At 36.1% G+C, this 14,417-nt stretch overlaps 1 protein-coding gene across 42 annotated transcripts in view; it reads right to left on the bottom strand.

The window, feature by feature from the left end:
- The window catches only part of SLMAP (sarcolemma associated protein), a 148,300-nt gene that overhangs the window by 101,954 nt on the left and 31,929 nt on the right, over window positions 1-14,417 (bottom strand). The gene's annotated exons all lie outside the window — the stretch shown is intronic.

The raw sequence follows: 14,417 nt of genomic DNA, 5'->3' as shown, positions 1-14,417 counted from the left end.
CCCAACTAGTATCCATGAGGACTCGGGTTCAATCCCTGGCCTTGCTCAGTGGGTTAAGGATCTGGTGTTGCCATGAGCTGTGGTGTAGGTCGCAGACACGGCTCAGATCCAGTGTTGCTGTGGCTGTGGCTGGCAGCTGTAGCTCCGATTCGACCCCTAACTGAGAACCTCCATATACCATGAGTGCGGCCCTAAAAAGAAAAAGGAAAGAAAAAAGAATTTAAAGGCAAGAGAGAGGATGAAATCACTAAGAAAGCAAGTTCAGATAAACAAAATGACCAAAGACGGATCCACAGAGCAGTCCAAAGTATACAGGTGAGAGAGATGAAGACCAAGCAAAGAAAACTTAAAAGATGGCCAGTGAGGTATAAAGGAGAACCGTGGGAAAGTGGTGTGTCTGAAAACCACTGTGAACGATATTTTCCAAGAGTATTGAAGAGATCACCTATGTGAAATGATGCTGAAAAATCAGGGAAGATTAGGAACAAGAAATGACCAATGAAAACAGCAACCTGAAAACCAGTGATGACCCCGACAAGAACTGTGTGGGTGTGGTAGAGAATGAAAGTCTCACCAGAGTGATTCAAGAAAAATGGATGGAGAGGAATGAGAAACCACAGACAAATCTTTTAAAACATTTTACTCTAAAGGGAAGCAAAGAAATGAGCAAGATAAGAGTTTAATAAGAGAAAAATCTGTTTCATATATTAATAAGAATAATCCAATAAAGAGGAGAGGTACCTGACCCAATCCTGAGGGTTCAGAAAAGCCTTCCTGAAGGAACTGTTCCATGCTGAGTCATGAAGGCTGAGTAAGAGTGAATGAGTATAAGAGAGGAGGAGGCTGAAAGAACATGAACAAACAGAGGTGAGAAACAACATAGTGTGTGGGGCAGGGGAGGTGGGTAGGAAAGAGGGCTGGCATGTGAAACACAAGACTAAGAATGACAGGGAGTTTCTGGTGTGGCACAGTGGGTTTAGAGTTTGACTACAGCAGCTCTGGTTGCTGCAGAGGCGTAGGTTTGGTACCTGGCCTGGAGCAGTGAGTTAAAGGATCCAGCATTGCCACAGCTTCAGCTTGGATTCAGGGGACTTCCATATGCCTGCTGTGGGCGTGGCCATTAAAAAAAAAAAAAAAAAAGACTGAGACTACAATAAGTCAGGCTGCAGAGGTAACCAGTCACCAAGACTTTTAAGATATATGAAGTAGTACAACCTTTATCATGTGGGACTTGCCACTGTGAGGTTTAAGAAAGGAAATACTAATATCAAACTGACATTTCACTCAGAGGGAATGGCTTGAGGGCTGAAGGCAGGGAGGCTATTTAGGAGATTACTGAAATAAAGAAATAATAAGGTCCTAAACTGGACATTGTTAGAAGTAGTGAAAGGGTCTTAGTGACAGATCCTATGTGCTCAGTGTTGAAAATAACAGTTTCTAGTGTGAGTTACTGGACTGATGATAATGCCATTATCTGTGTTTGGATAAGATAATGCCATTATCTGTGTTTGGAAATACTGGATAGGGGGTGATGAAAGATTCATTTCAGTTTGGGGTATATTGTTTTTAGAGTCTCTACAGGGCACCCAAGTGAATAAACGTAAGCATTCAGTGGGTAGAAAATTCAGACCTCAGGGCTCAAGAAAGATATCTAAGAAGCATCAGTGTTTACATGGTAATTAAAATACAAGAGATGGTCCAAAAATAACATTTACAAGAAAAACAACAATTTGAACTTTTAGGAATACTAACACTATATGGAGAATTAGTAGAGAAAATACTTGAAGGAGAACAGTCAGAAAGGTAATTACAAAAAAAAAAAAAAAAATCAGGAAAAGAAATAACTAAGAGGCCGGGGAAATAGCCAAGGACTAATACCTCTACCAATATAAAAAGAGATGCTGTAGTGACCTGAATATGCTGGCAGAGATCAGAGGAGATCAAGAAAAGTCAAACCACTGAAAGGCTGGACTTTTCAATTCTGCTGCAGTAATTTTTCACAATTTACTAGAATCTATGGGTCATTTCTCCCTGAGGCCCTAGGTAGTCAAGACAATCTGAGTGGAAAAGACTAAAGGAACTAAATACAATTATACCACTGCCTATAGTAGATTACAGTTTTAGTAAAAGAGTATATACAGTTTCTCTCTATATACAAAGACAGTTGGTAATGTATTTCTTAATAAGCCAAAAATTGTTATCAAGTATAATAAAATGAATAGGAAAATTTTATTTTTTATCATGCCTGCTTTCTTGATTGTTACATAATAGTTCAGCTATGACTTTATATAAACTCAACTAACAATACAAAAGTTTTACAGCTAATATAACAAGGAAAAGTATATAAGCATGGATGATGTAGAAATCTATAATGCTAGTACTCAGGGAAAAATATTATCAATGCAATAAAAATTTATCAGAAATGGAAATAATTTTTTACATTGGAAGAAAAAAGACAGCTTAAAAGATATAGGGGGAAATAAATAGAGCAAGGATCAATTTCCATTTCTTGATTCTAGCTCTACTTTATCAGTTTTTGGCAGATAATATGTCAATTGTCAACTAAAAAATTACTTACTCTTGGATGGCTATACTGTACTGTACTAACTGGGAGTGACTCATAAGTGTTTGGCCCCACCCATGCAGAAGAACTCTGCAAAGAACTTTAAAAAAAAATCAACTGGAAGAATATTTTCAGTGGAGCACCTAATACAAAATCAGTAAAGCATAGAAAAGATGTGACAGAATTATGTACTCACAATGAGAAAGTTAAAAGCATTTTCTTGGAGTCAGGTGGGGGCAACTCCCAAAGTGTGAATCATATGACTAAAGAACAAGTGGATCTAGGATTTAGCCAAAGCTGGAAAAGCAGGATTCAGCTCATATGCAGCTCTCTAGGCCAGAAAGAAAAAAAACTGAGTTGGGTTAGTGCCTCAAAAGTTTGGGTGAGTCACGGAGACAAGAACAGAAAACAAAGCACAACCAGGCTGGACTTTAGCACATGGGAAAAAATCTGTAGCTGTTATCTTTCAGTTTTTTTTCTCTATTATTAATTTACTATTAGAACATTTTCATTACATTCAAAGAAGCTAAAATGCGTACCTCAGAATCTTGCTACTCAAAGGATTTTAACCACTTTCACCACACTGTTTTGCACATGATCTAGACCAACATACAAGGCTAATATCACTATCACAACATTTCTAGCACTAGATATTTTGACTTCACAAATTTAATATAACATCATTTTGTAAGATATTTATTTCTGTTGTTACAGGCAAGGATGAATGTCTTTGTACTACATATATTCATCTTGAATGAACTGATTACATGGTTCTTTGGCCAATTTATCTACAATAATCTTGTCAACTTTTTTATATTGGAAAGGCCATTTTGTATATTATATATACAAATGATGTTCCATTTCAACTTTTCTCATTTTTTATGGAACCAAAGTTTTCAATATTTATTTAAATATTCATTAATTATTTTTGCCTTCACTTGATTTTAGGCTCTAGTAGTTGCTCATGTACCAATAAATCCTGAAGGGGTTTCCTTATTACAGTCATACAGCATATCCTAGAAGTTTTCACCTCCATGCTCCAATCATTCCAGCTTAATTGTTTTAGATCATTTAATTGTGTTTCTTCTCAAGTATAGTGCTATTATATACTCTTTAAAAGAAACACTTTTTTGTGGCTAAGTAATGATATAAAATATAATGAGTTCCAAGCAATTCTACACATAGGTATCTAACCAAGAGAAATAAAAGACACAAAGAATTGTATACAAATGTCCCTAGCAGCATTGTTCATAATAACCAAAGGTTGAAAGCAATCTAAATGTCCATCAATCACTAAATAAGATATATCAGCAATAAAATGAACTATTAATAGACCTGATAAAATAGAACCTCAAAAACATAATGCTAAATGAAAGAAGCTAGACACAAATGATTGCATATAGTATGACTTTGTTTATTTGAAATTTCTGTTATATGCAAATCTACAGAGCCAGAAAGTAGATCAGTGGTTGTCAAAGCTGCATGTGGGATTGAGGACTGAATGCAAATGGGCACAAGATAATTTTGGGGGTGATGAAAACGTTTTACTGGCTAGATTATGGTATTGACTACAGAACTACAGATTTACTAAAAACCCATTAACTTCAAGTAAACTCAACTCGAGTGTAATAATGGGTGAATTTTATGGAATGTAAATTATACTTCAATAAAGCTGTTTTTGAAAAGCCAATGAACAGAAGGATGAAAATATGCATACACACACACATGAAATAACTTTAAAATATAACAATTTAAAGGATTCAATTTGTTAGTGATGAAAGTAGCAGAAACATTTTAAATAATAAAATATTCAGCACTTCTAAGAGTGACGTAGAGAAAGATTTTCACAAGCTGATCATGAGAGTATAAATTGGCACAACTTGTATGGAAAGTAGCTTGGCAAGAGAGCTTTGAAAAAACTTCGCCTTAGATTCATTTCTGAGAATTCAGCCTAAAGAAGTAATAAGAAATACAATTATGAGTTCCTATTGTGGTGCAGCGGAAACAAATCTGACTAGTATCCATGAGGATGCAGATTCGATCCCTGGCCTCGCTTAGTGGGCTGCCTACTGCTGTTACCCATGCAGAAGAGCCGAGCTTCTGAAGATATAGGAATAAATGTATTAAAATACAAATTTCATCTTCAATTCAACTACCATTATAAACTGAAGTATCACAGAGTGACTTGTTCACAGACAAAAATTTCCAAGCAATGGAAGAGCTGAGTCACTATTCACTGAAGACTTAATTATCTCATATAGTCAGTGAAAGAAAATGATATAATATTATAAAAGTCATCTATTTTTGTAGTCTTTGTTCAGGGTTCCAAAAATGAAATTTCAATATGGTCGCTGACTCTGAAAGTGATTTTCACATAATCAGATTTACCTCAAAGCATTTGGATACATTCTTTTCTTCTGAGATTAAATAACATCTATGGATCAATCGAGTTATACTAGAGGTAATGCTCTACCAACTTCGAGCTGATTTTACAATATAATGTTAGCTTTTCCTAGAATAGTCTAGTCCATAACATTCCCATGGGCTTTATGTCATTTCCTAAGTTTAAAATGATACATCAGTTAAAAAAGAAAAGATACAACCTAACAGCCTATGCAATTTAATTACAGATAGATTGAGCGGGACACATTAGCTTCAGAACAAAAAGAGTCAGAAAAAACTAAAAAATCAAGAGATTTTTACTGCTAAAAAGGACAATAAAACACCCTCATGGCTAAGATAATTTAGGATCCCAAAGGAGGAGACTGCAAAAGAACACAAATGAATAAGGCAAGGTGGGGGTGAGGGCAGGGCCTTCAAAATACTCTCTTTCACAAATCAATAGCCTCCACAATCTCAAAAATATCTAAATAGAAAAGTGGCTAAACTTTCAAATGATAGACAAATTTAAGAACCACTCACTTGCCTAAAGATAACAAAAATATTTATTGGCAATAAATAACCACACTAGAAAGGATCCACATATCAGTAAAAACACTTAGCATTTACTGAATTCTTATAGCCTGTCAGACTCTATAAAAGTGCTTTACATATATTTAACTCATTTAATTCTCACAGTTCCCCTGGGAGGTATTGTTATTATCCCCACGTTAAAGACAAGAAACTGAGGCTCAGTTTCTGGCAAATTACCAAGTCACCAAGTAAATAAGAAGTAGGATATGAACGTATACCAGGACCTTCTCAGCTGGTCCCTAACTCCCCATTTCTGACCTCCCAGATCTTAACCACTCTACAATACTACCTTTTAAATTCTAGTTCAATTCCTCATTTTGCAGATAAGGAAACTGTACCTCTGAGGAAGAGATAAAATTCATTCAAGGTTCAAAAGCATTTAATAATAGTACTAGTATTGAGATACAGGTTTCCTATTCACATCATGGCTTTCTATTTCACATTGGGCTTCTCCTATTTTCCTATCGTTTTTCCTATTCTGCACTGCATTTCCCCCCCTTCTTTTTTTTTTTTTTTTTTTGTCTTTTTTTTGTCTTTTCTTGGGCCGCTCCTTTGGAATATGGAGTTCCTAGGCTAGGGGTCTAATTGGAGCTGTAGCCACAGCCTACACCAGAGCCACAGCAACGCAGGATCGGAGCCGCATCTGCAACCTACACCACAGCTCACCGCAACACCAGATCCGTAACCTACTGAGCACAATCAAACCTGAAACCTCATGGTTCCTAGTCGCATTCGTTAACCACTGAGCCACGACGGGAACTCCCCCTTCTGTTTTTTTTTAATAAATCTTTATGTACCATCTCTGATATTATCCTTAGATTAAGTCTCTAGAAATAACATTACTGAATTAAAGGGTATAATAATATATAATACATATGTGGTGCTTACTATGGCCAAAATATTCTAATTGCTTCACAACATTAGCTTATTTAATCCTTGCAACAATCCAGGAGAGAGGAAAAGAATGCTCAGACCTAAGATCATATGGCATAATTAGTCAGGATTCATACCCAACTAGTCAGAATCCAGGATCCATGTTCTTTTTCTTTTTTCTTTTCTTTTTCTGCCACACTGTTGGCATATGGGACTGAATCTGAGCCACAGCTGTGACCTATGGCACAGCTGCAGCAAAACCAGATCATTAACCCAGTGAACCAGGCTGGATGGAACCCATGCTACCTCAGAGATAACACCACATTATTAACCCACTGAGCTACAGTGGGGACTTCCAGGTACCATGCTCTAAATCATTATGCTCCATTACTTTAATTCCACACTTTTTCAACCACATGATGTCAGGTCTTCTAGAAGTTTTCTGCAAATGCACAAAAATCTTCTGAGGAACCTGTTTCAGGAAGCATCTGTGGAGATTTTAAAGTTTGAAACTTACTACCCTGATCTAAAAAATTTTAAACAGTAGAACACTTAATAAACCCTTATCATAAAACCATTGATATTTATATTGGTTGATGTTTAAAATACAAATGGGAGGGCCAAGTAAGAAAACACTCAAAAATGGTTAAAATAAATCTTCATGACCTGGGATCAAGCGATGGTTTCTTAGATATGACAATAAAAGAATAAGTGACAATATAAACTGAAAATTTTAGGATCATTAAAAAGTCTTTTTAGGGAGTTCCTACTGTGGCACAGTGGATTAAAAACCTGACCAAAAGGAGTTCCTGGTTATGGCTCAGCAGTAACAAACCTGACAATTATCTACAAGGATGCAGGTTCCATCCCTGGCCTTGCTCAGTGGGTTAAGGATCTAGTGTTGCTGTGAGCTGTGGTGTAGGTCACAGACTCAGCTCAGATCCCAAGTTGCTGTACCTGAGGCATAGGCAGGTTGCTGAAGCTCTGATAAGACCCCTAGCCTGGGAACTTCTATATACCACAGGTATGGCCCTAAAAAAAAAAAGAATCTGACTGCAGCAGCTCAAGTCACTGAGGAGGAGGTGTGGGCTTGATTCCTGGCCCAGTACAGCGGGTTAAAGGATCCAGTATTGCCACAGCTTTGTGAAGACTGTAGCTGTGGCTCGGAATCAATCCCTTGCCTAGGAATTTCCATCTTCTACAGATGCAGCCATAAAAAAATAAGATAAAATAATTTTTTGGAGATCCCTGCTGACTCAGTGAGTTAAGGATCCAGTGTTATCACTGCTGCAGCTCAGGTTACTGTGTGGCACAGGTTAGATGCCTAGCCTGGGAACTTCCTTGTGCTACAAGTGCAACAGCCGCCCCCCCCAAATTTATTTTTTAAATAAAGGATAAATTGAACTTCAAAACTAAAAATTCTTATGTTATAAAAGACACCATAAGATAACAAATATTATATGCTTCCACTGATATGAGGCACCTAGAGTAGGCAAATTCAGAGTCATGAAATAGAAAAAGTAGCTTTAAGAGGCTGGGGGAGAAGAGGGGAGTCATTGGTTAATACGTACATTTCTATTTGGGATGATAGAAAAGTTCTGAAAATGGCTGAAGGTGATGGGTGCACAAATTTGTGTATGTATTTAAAACCACTGACTTGTATACTTAAAATGTAAAAATGGTAAATTTTATGTGTATTTTATGATAATTTTATTAAAAGCACCACTAAGGCAATCTACAAAATGGAGTAAAATATTTGCAAATCATTCATCTGATGAAGGAATTGTATCCAAAATATACAAATCAACGACAGCAACCTCTTCTCAGATCCACCTCTTAGAGTAATGACAATAAAAACTAAAATAAACAAATGGGACTTAATTAAACTTAGAAGTTTCTGCACAGCAAAGGAAACCCTAAACAAAATGAAAAGACAATCCACAGAATGGATTTGCAAATGAATTGACTGACAAGGGATTAATCTCCCAAATTTATAAACACCTTCTACAGCTCAATACCAAAAAACAAACAACCCCATCAAAAAATGGGCAGAAGATCTAAACAGACAATTCTCCAAGGAAGACATACAGATGGCCAAAAAACACATGAAAAGATGTTCATCATCACTCATTATTACAGAAATACAAATCAAAACCACTATGAGGTACCACCTTACACCAGCCAGAATGGCCATCATCAAAAAGTCTACAAACAATAAGTGCTGGAGAGGGTGTGAAGAAAAAGGACCCCTAGTACACTGTTGGTGGGAATGTAAGTTAGTGTAACCACTGTGGAAAACAGTATGGAGATTCCTCATAAAAGTAAAAACAGAACTACCATTTAATCCAGCAAGCCCACTCCTGGGCATGATCTAGAGAAAACCATGACTCGAAAAGACACACGTACTCCAGTGTTCATTGCAGCACTATTTACAACAGCCAAGACACGGAATCAACCTAAATGTCCATCAACAGAAGAGCGGATCAAGACGATGTGGTACATATACACAATGGAATATTACTTGGCCATTAAAGGAAAGAAATAATGGCATTTGCAGCAATATGGATGGACCTAGAAATTATCATGCTAGGTGAAGTCAGTCAGACAATGAGACACCAACATCAAATGCTATCACTTACATGTGGAATCTAAAAAAAAAAGACACAATGAATTTCTTTGCAGGACAGATACTGACTCACAGACTTTGAAAAACTTATGGCTTCCAAATGAGACAGGTTGTGGGGTGGTAGGATGCTTTGGGGATTTGGGATGGAAATACTGCAGAATTTGGTTGTGACGATTGTTGTACACCTATAAATATAATAAAATTCATTTATTAAAAAAACAAAATATACAAATCAACAATAAAAAGATAAATAATCCAATTTTTTAAATGAGGAAAGGATCTGAACATTTTCCAGAAAAATGTACAAATGGCCAAAAACTACATGAAAAGATGCTCAAAATTATTAGAAGTGGTAATTTAAGACCATTACATATGTGAATTTTGAATGCAGAATCTAAACAATAAAGTCTTTATGGAAACCATAAAAAAATGGAAACAAAGACAGAAATGTCAAAACTGTCAAAGAATTAAGAACTAGGCCAAATAAAGAATTAACCAAAAAAAAAAAAAAAAAAGAATTAAGAACTAGGGAAGTACAGGGTCATGCAAGTTTGAAAAGGTCTATTAAAATTTACACTGAAGAAAATGAAAAAGTTAGTTTCATAGTAGAGAGAAAACAAAAATAACCATCAAAACAAAATCATTCAGTTGCTCATCTAAAAAGGTTCCCCAATGACTTTAAAACAATCATGGTTTCTTCAATATCCACAAATTAATGTGATATGCCACATTAACAACAGAATAAAAACCATAAGATCACCTCAATAAATGTAGAAAAAGCTTCTGAAAAAGTTTAACAGTTATTTATGATAAAAACTCCCCAGAAAGTGAGCGAAGAGGGAAGCTACCTCAAAATATATATGATAAACCAACAGCTAACATCATTCTCAATGGTGAAAAGCTGAAAGCATTTCTGCCAAGATCAGGAACAAGACAAGGATGTCCACTCTCACCACTTTTGTTCAAAATAATTTTGGAAATCCTAACCACGATAATCAGAGAAGAAAAAGAAATAAAATGAATCCAAATTGGAAAAGAAGAAGTAAAACTGTCACTGTTTGCAGATGACATGATACTATACATAGAAAATCCTAAAGGAGTTTCCTGATGGCTCAGCAGGTTAAGGTTTTCAATCCCTGGCCCAGGAACCTTCCCATGCCACAGGAGTGGCCCAAATTAATTAATTAATTTTTCAGGATACAAAATTAATACACAGGAATTCTCTTGTGGCACAGCGGGTTAAGGATCCAGTATTGTCACTGAAGTGGCCCAGGTTGCTGCTGCAAATGGGTTTGATCCCTGGCCCGGGAAATTCTACATGCCATGGGCACAGCCAAAAAAAAAAAATTAAAAAATTAAAAAACCAAAAACTGGACTTAAACATTTTCCTTTTTTAAAAAATTCTATTGTTTCACATGGTTTTCTTAGCTAAACGTAGGAAAGGAGAGGAAATTAAGTCATAATCCAACTTAGGTATGGCCAAAAAAATTAAATTAAATCTGTATGGAAACAAAAAGGCTCTAATAGCCACAGCAATCTTGAAAAAGAAAAATGGAACTGGAGGAATCAGGATCCCTGACTTCAGCCTACACTACAAAGCTACAATCATCAAACAGTATGGTACTGGCTAGAAAACAGAAATATAGATTGGTGGAACAGGATAGAAAGCCCAGAAATAAATCCACGTACCTATGGTCAACTAATCTATGGCAAAGGAGGCAAAACCATACAATGGAGAAAATATAGTCTCTTCAATAAGTTTTACTGAACAGCTACAAGTAAAAGAATGAAATTAGAACATTCACTAACACCATACACAAAAATAAACTCAAAACAGATTAAAGACCTAAATGTGAAGCCAGATACTATAAAACTCCTAGAGGAAAACATAGGCAGAAAACTTTGATATAAATCACAGCATTATCTTTTCTGATCCACCTCCTAGAATATTGAAAATAAAAACAAAAATAAACAAATGGGACCTAATCAAACTTAAAAGCTTTTGCATAGCAAAGTAAATCATTAAAAAACAAAACAAAACAAAACAAAAAAATGGAAAGACAACCCACAGAATGGGGAAAAACCTTTACAATGAAGCAACTGACAAGGGGATTAATCTCCAAATTACACAAACATCTCATGCAGCTTTATGTCAAAACAAACAACTCGATCAAAAAATGGGCAGATCTAAATAGATATTTCTCCAAAGAAGACAGACAGCCAAAAAGCAAATGAAAAGATGCTCAACATCACTAATTACTAGAGACATGCTACATCAAAACTACTACGAAGTACCATCAGTTAGAATGGCCATCATCAGAAAGTCTACAAACAGGGAGTTCCCGTCATGGATCAGTGCTAACAAACCCGACTAGGTTCTATGAGGATGCAGGTTCAATCCCTGGCCTCACTCAGTGAGTTAAGGTTCCAGCATTACCATGAGCTGTGGTGTAGGTCTCAGACGCAGCTCAGAACCCCTAGTTGCTGTGTCTGTGGTGTAGGCTGGCAGCTTCAGCTCCAATTTGACCCCTAGCCTGGGAACTTCAATATGCTCCAGGTGCAGCTTAAAAAGCAAAAGCAAAAAAAACTTTTTAAAAAGTCTACAAACAATAAACATTGGAGAGAATGTGGAGAAAAGGTAATGTAAATTGGTGTGACCACTATGGAGAAGAGTATAGAGGTTCCTTAAAAAACTAAATACAGAACCACCATATATGATCCAGCAATCCTACTCCTGGGCATCTAACCAGAGAAAACCATAATTCAAAAAGATACATGAGCCCCAATATTCACTGCAGCACTATTTGCAGTGGCCAAGACAAAGAAGCAACCTAAATGTCCATCAACAGTGGAATGATAAAGAAGATATGGTAAACATGTACAATGGAATATTACTCGGCCATAAAAAGAATGAAATAATGCCATTTGCAACAACATGGATGAACCGAAAGGTTATACTAAGTGAAGTCAGAGAAAGACAAATAGCATATGACATCACTCAGATGAGAAACCTAAGAAAAAGATACAAAAGAACTTATTTATAAAGCAGAAACAAATGCACAGATTTCAAAATCAAACCTATAATTACCATAGGGGAAACTGTGGGGGGAGGGATAAATTAGGGGTATGGGAATAACATGTACATGCTACTGAATCTAAAATAGATAACTAAGAAGAACCTACTGTATAGCACAAGGAAATTTACTCAACATTCTGTAATAACCTATATGGGAAAAAAGAATGGATATATGTATAACTAATTCACTTTGCTGTATACCTGAAACTATACAACACTTCAACCATACTCCAATAAAATTTAAAAATAAAAAGTAAAAATCAAAAAGTCAAAAACATTCTTAGTAAATAAAGAACAAGATAAGAAAATACTTATACAACATAAATTTATAAAATTGAAGATTTCACCAAATGCACAGCAGTAGTCATTGAGGGCAAAACTGAAACTAGAATACTCAATACATATTGATAGTATTGCTTTTACACAGCAATTTTATAGGACAAGATGAACTGAACTATATTGGACTCCTTGTCTATAAACGAGAAGCACTCTCTTTTGTCCTTAAATACATGATTAAAGATAGATGACCGCACATTGCACTAGAATGTCAGCCTCACAGGGGCAGGGTGTTTTGTTTAACTAGAATAGTGCTTGGCACTAGGAAGTGCTCGATAATACTGACTAAATGAATCAACAACTCTTTGAAGTCCACAGAATACTCTGTATATGTTTTAGGAATTCACATCTAGATTAGGGCATTCTTCACAACTAGAAATGGAATTTTATTTGTTTTTTATTTGTTTGCTTGTCTGTTTTGTCTTTTTAGGGCCACACCCATGATATATGGAAGGTGCCAGGTTAGGGGTGGAATAGGAGGTGTAGCTGTTGGCCTACACCACAGCCACAGCACGTGTGCGACTTACAACACAGCCCACGGCAACACTGGACCCTTAATCCACTGAGCAAGGCCAGGGATGGAACCTGCATCCTTGTGGACAATTGTCAGGTTTGGTATCACTGAGCCACAATGGGAACTTCCCATTTGTTTCTTTTGACTATGCTTGTGGCATGCAGGAGATCCCAGGCCAAGGATCCAACCCTCACCACAGCAGCAACCCAAGCCCCTGCAGTGATGTCAGATCCTTAACCTGCTGAGCCATATGGGAACTCCTAGAAATGGAATTTTAATAAAGAGCCAGAGATAATGGAGCTCTAAAACTAGGTTTCGGGGAACAAAAGAATTTTCGTCCAGATACCGCACTGACTACAGTCCTATGTAATTTGCTCGAATTGTTCAATGCATAAACATAATCATAAATTTCCTTTATTTTTTATATTACCAGTATAATGAAAAGTATAAGTGAGTCCCAACACTTCTAAAGAGTTAATTTTTTAGAAAGTTCCCTCATGGCGCAGTGGGTTAAGGATTAGCATTGCCACAACTGTTGCACAGGCTGTAACTATGGCATGGGTTCAATGTCTGGCCCAGTAACTTCCACATGCTGAGGATGCAGTTAAAAAAAAAAAAAAAAAAAAAAAGAGCTAACTTTTTAAATGGAAATAAATAACTAAATACACTTAGAATCCATCATGGACAAGTTATAGGAATGCACAATACAGAAGATAAAATCCCCTAAAGGCAAAGATACAATTTAAGTGAAATATAGACAAAACTGGGATCTAAGAAAGCTAAGGAAAAAATATAAAACCTAGCTGTTAAAACTTAATACTACAGATAAAGAAGATGTAATGTGTGTGTGTGTGTGTGTGTGTGTGTGTATAAAATAGAGTAGCACTGGGAACTATGTCTAGTCACTTATGATGGAGCATGATAATGTGAGAAAAAAGAAATTATACATGTATGGGTCACCATGCTGTACAGTAGAAAACTGACAGAATACTGTAAACCAGCTGTAATAGAAAAGAATAAAACTCATTATATAAAAAAAATCATTAACTAAAAACAAAAACACATTTGTCCATTGAACAACAAAAAAAATAGAATAGAATACCACACAGCCATAAAAAAGAATGAAATAATGCCATTTGCAGCAACATGGATGGACCTAGAGATTATCATACCAAGTGAAATAATTCAGAAAGATAAAGACAAATATCATATGATATCACTTACATGTAGAAGCTAAAATATGGCACAAATGAACCTATCTACAAAACAGACCTGTAGTTGACGAGGTAGAGGGGTAGGGGAGTGGACTGGCATTTGGGGATTAGCATATGCAAATAATCATAGATAGAACGGATAAACAACAAAGTCTTACTGTATAGCACAGGGAACTATCCTGTGATAAACCATTATGAGAAAGAATATGAAAAAGAATGTAGGAGTTTCTGTCATGGCCCAG

This window comes from Sus scrofa, chromosome 13 (genome assembly GCF_000003025.6).
Source record: "Sus scrofa isolate TJ Tabasco breed Duroc chromosome 13, Sscrofa11.1, whole genome shotgun sequence".
In the NCBI taxonomy this organism is placed as follows: Eukaryota; Metazoa; Chordata; class Mammalia; order Artiodactyla; family Suidae; genus Sus; species Sus scrofa.
Note: the sequence above shows the minus strand (reverse complement) of the source record. Positions and strands in the feature narration are given on the sequence as shown.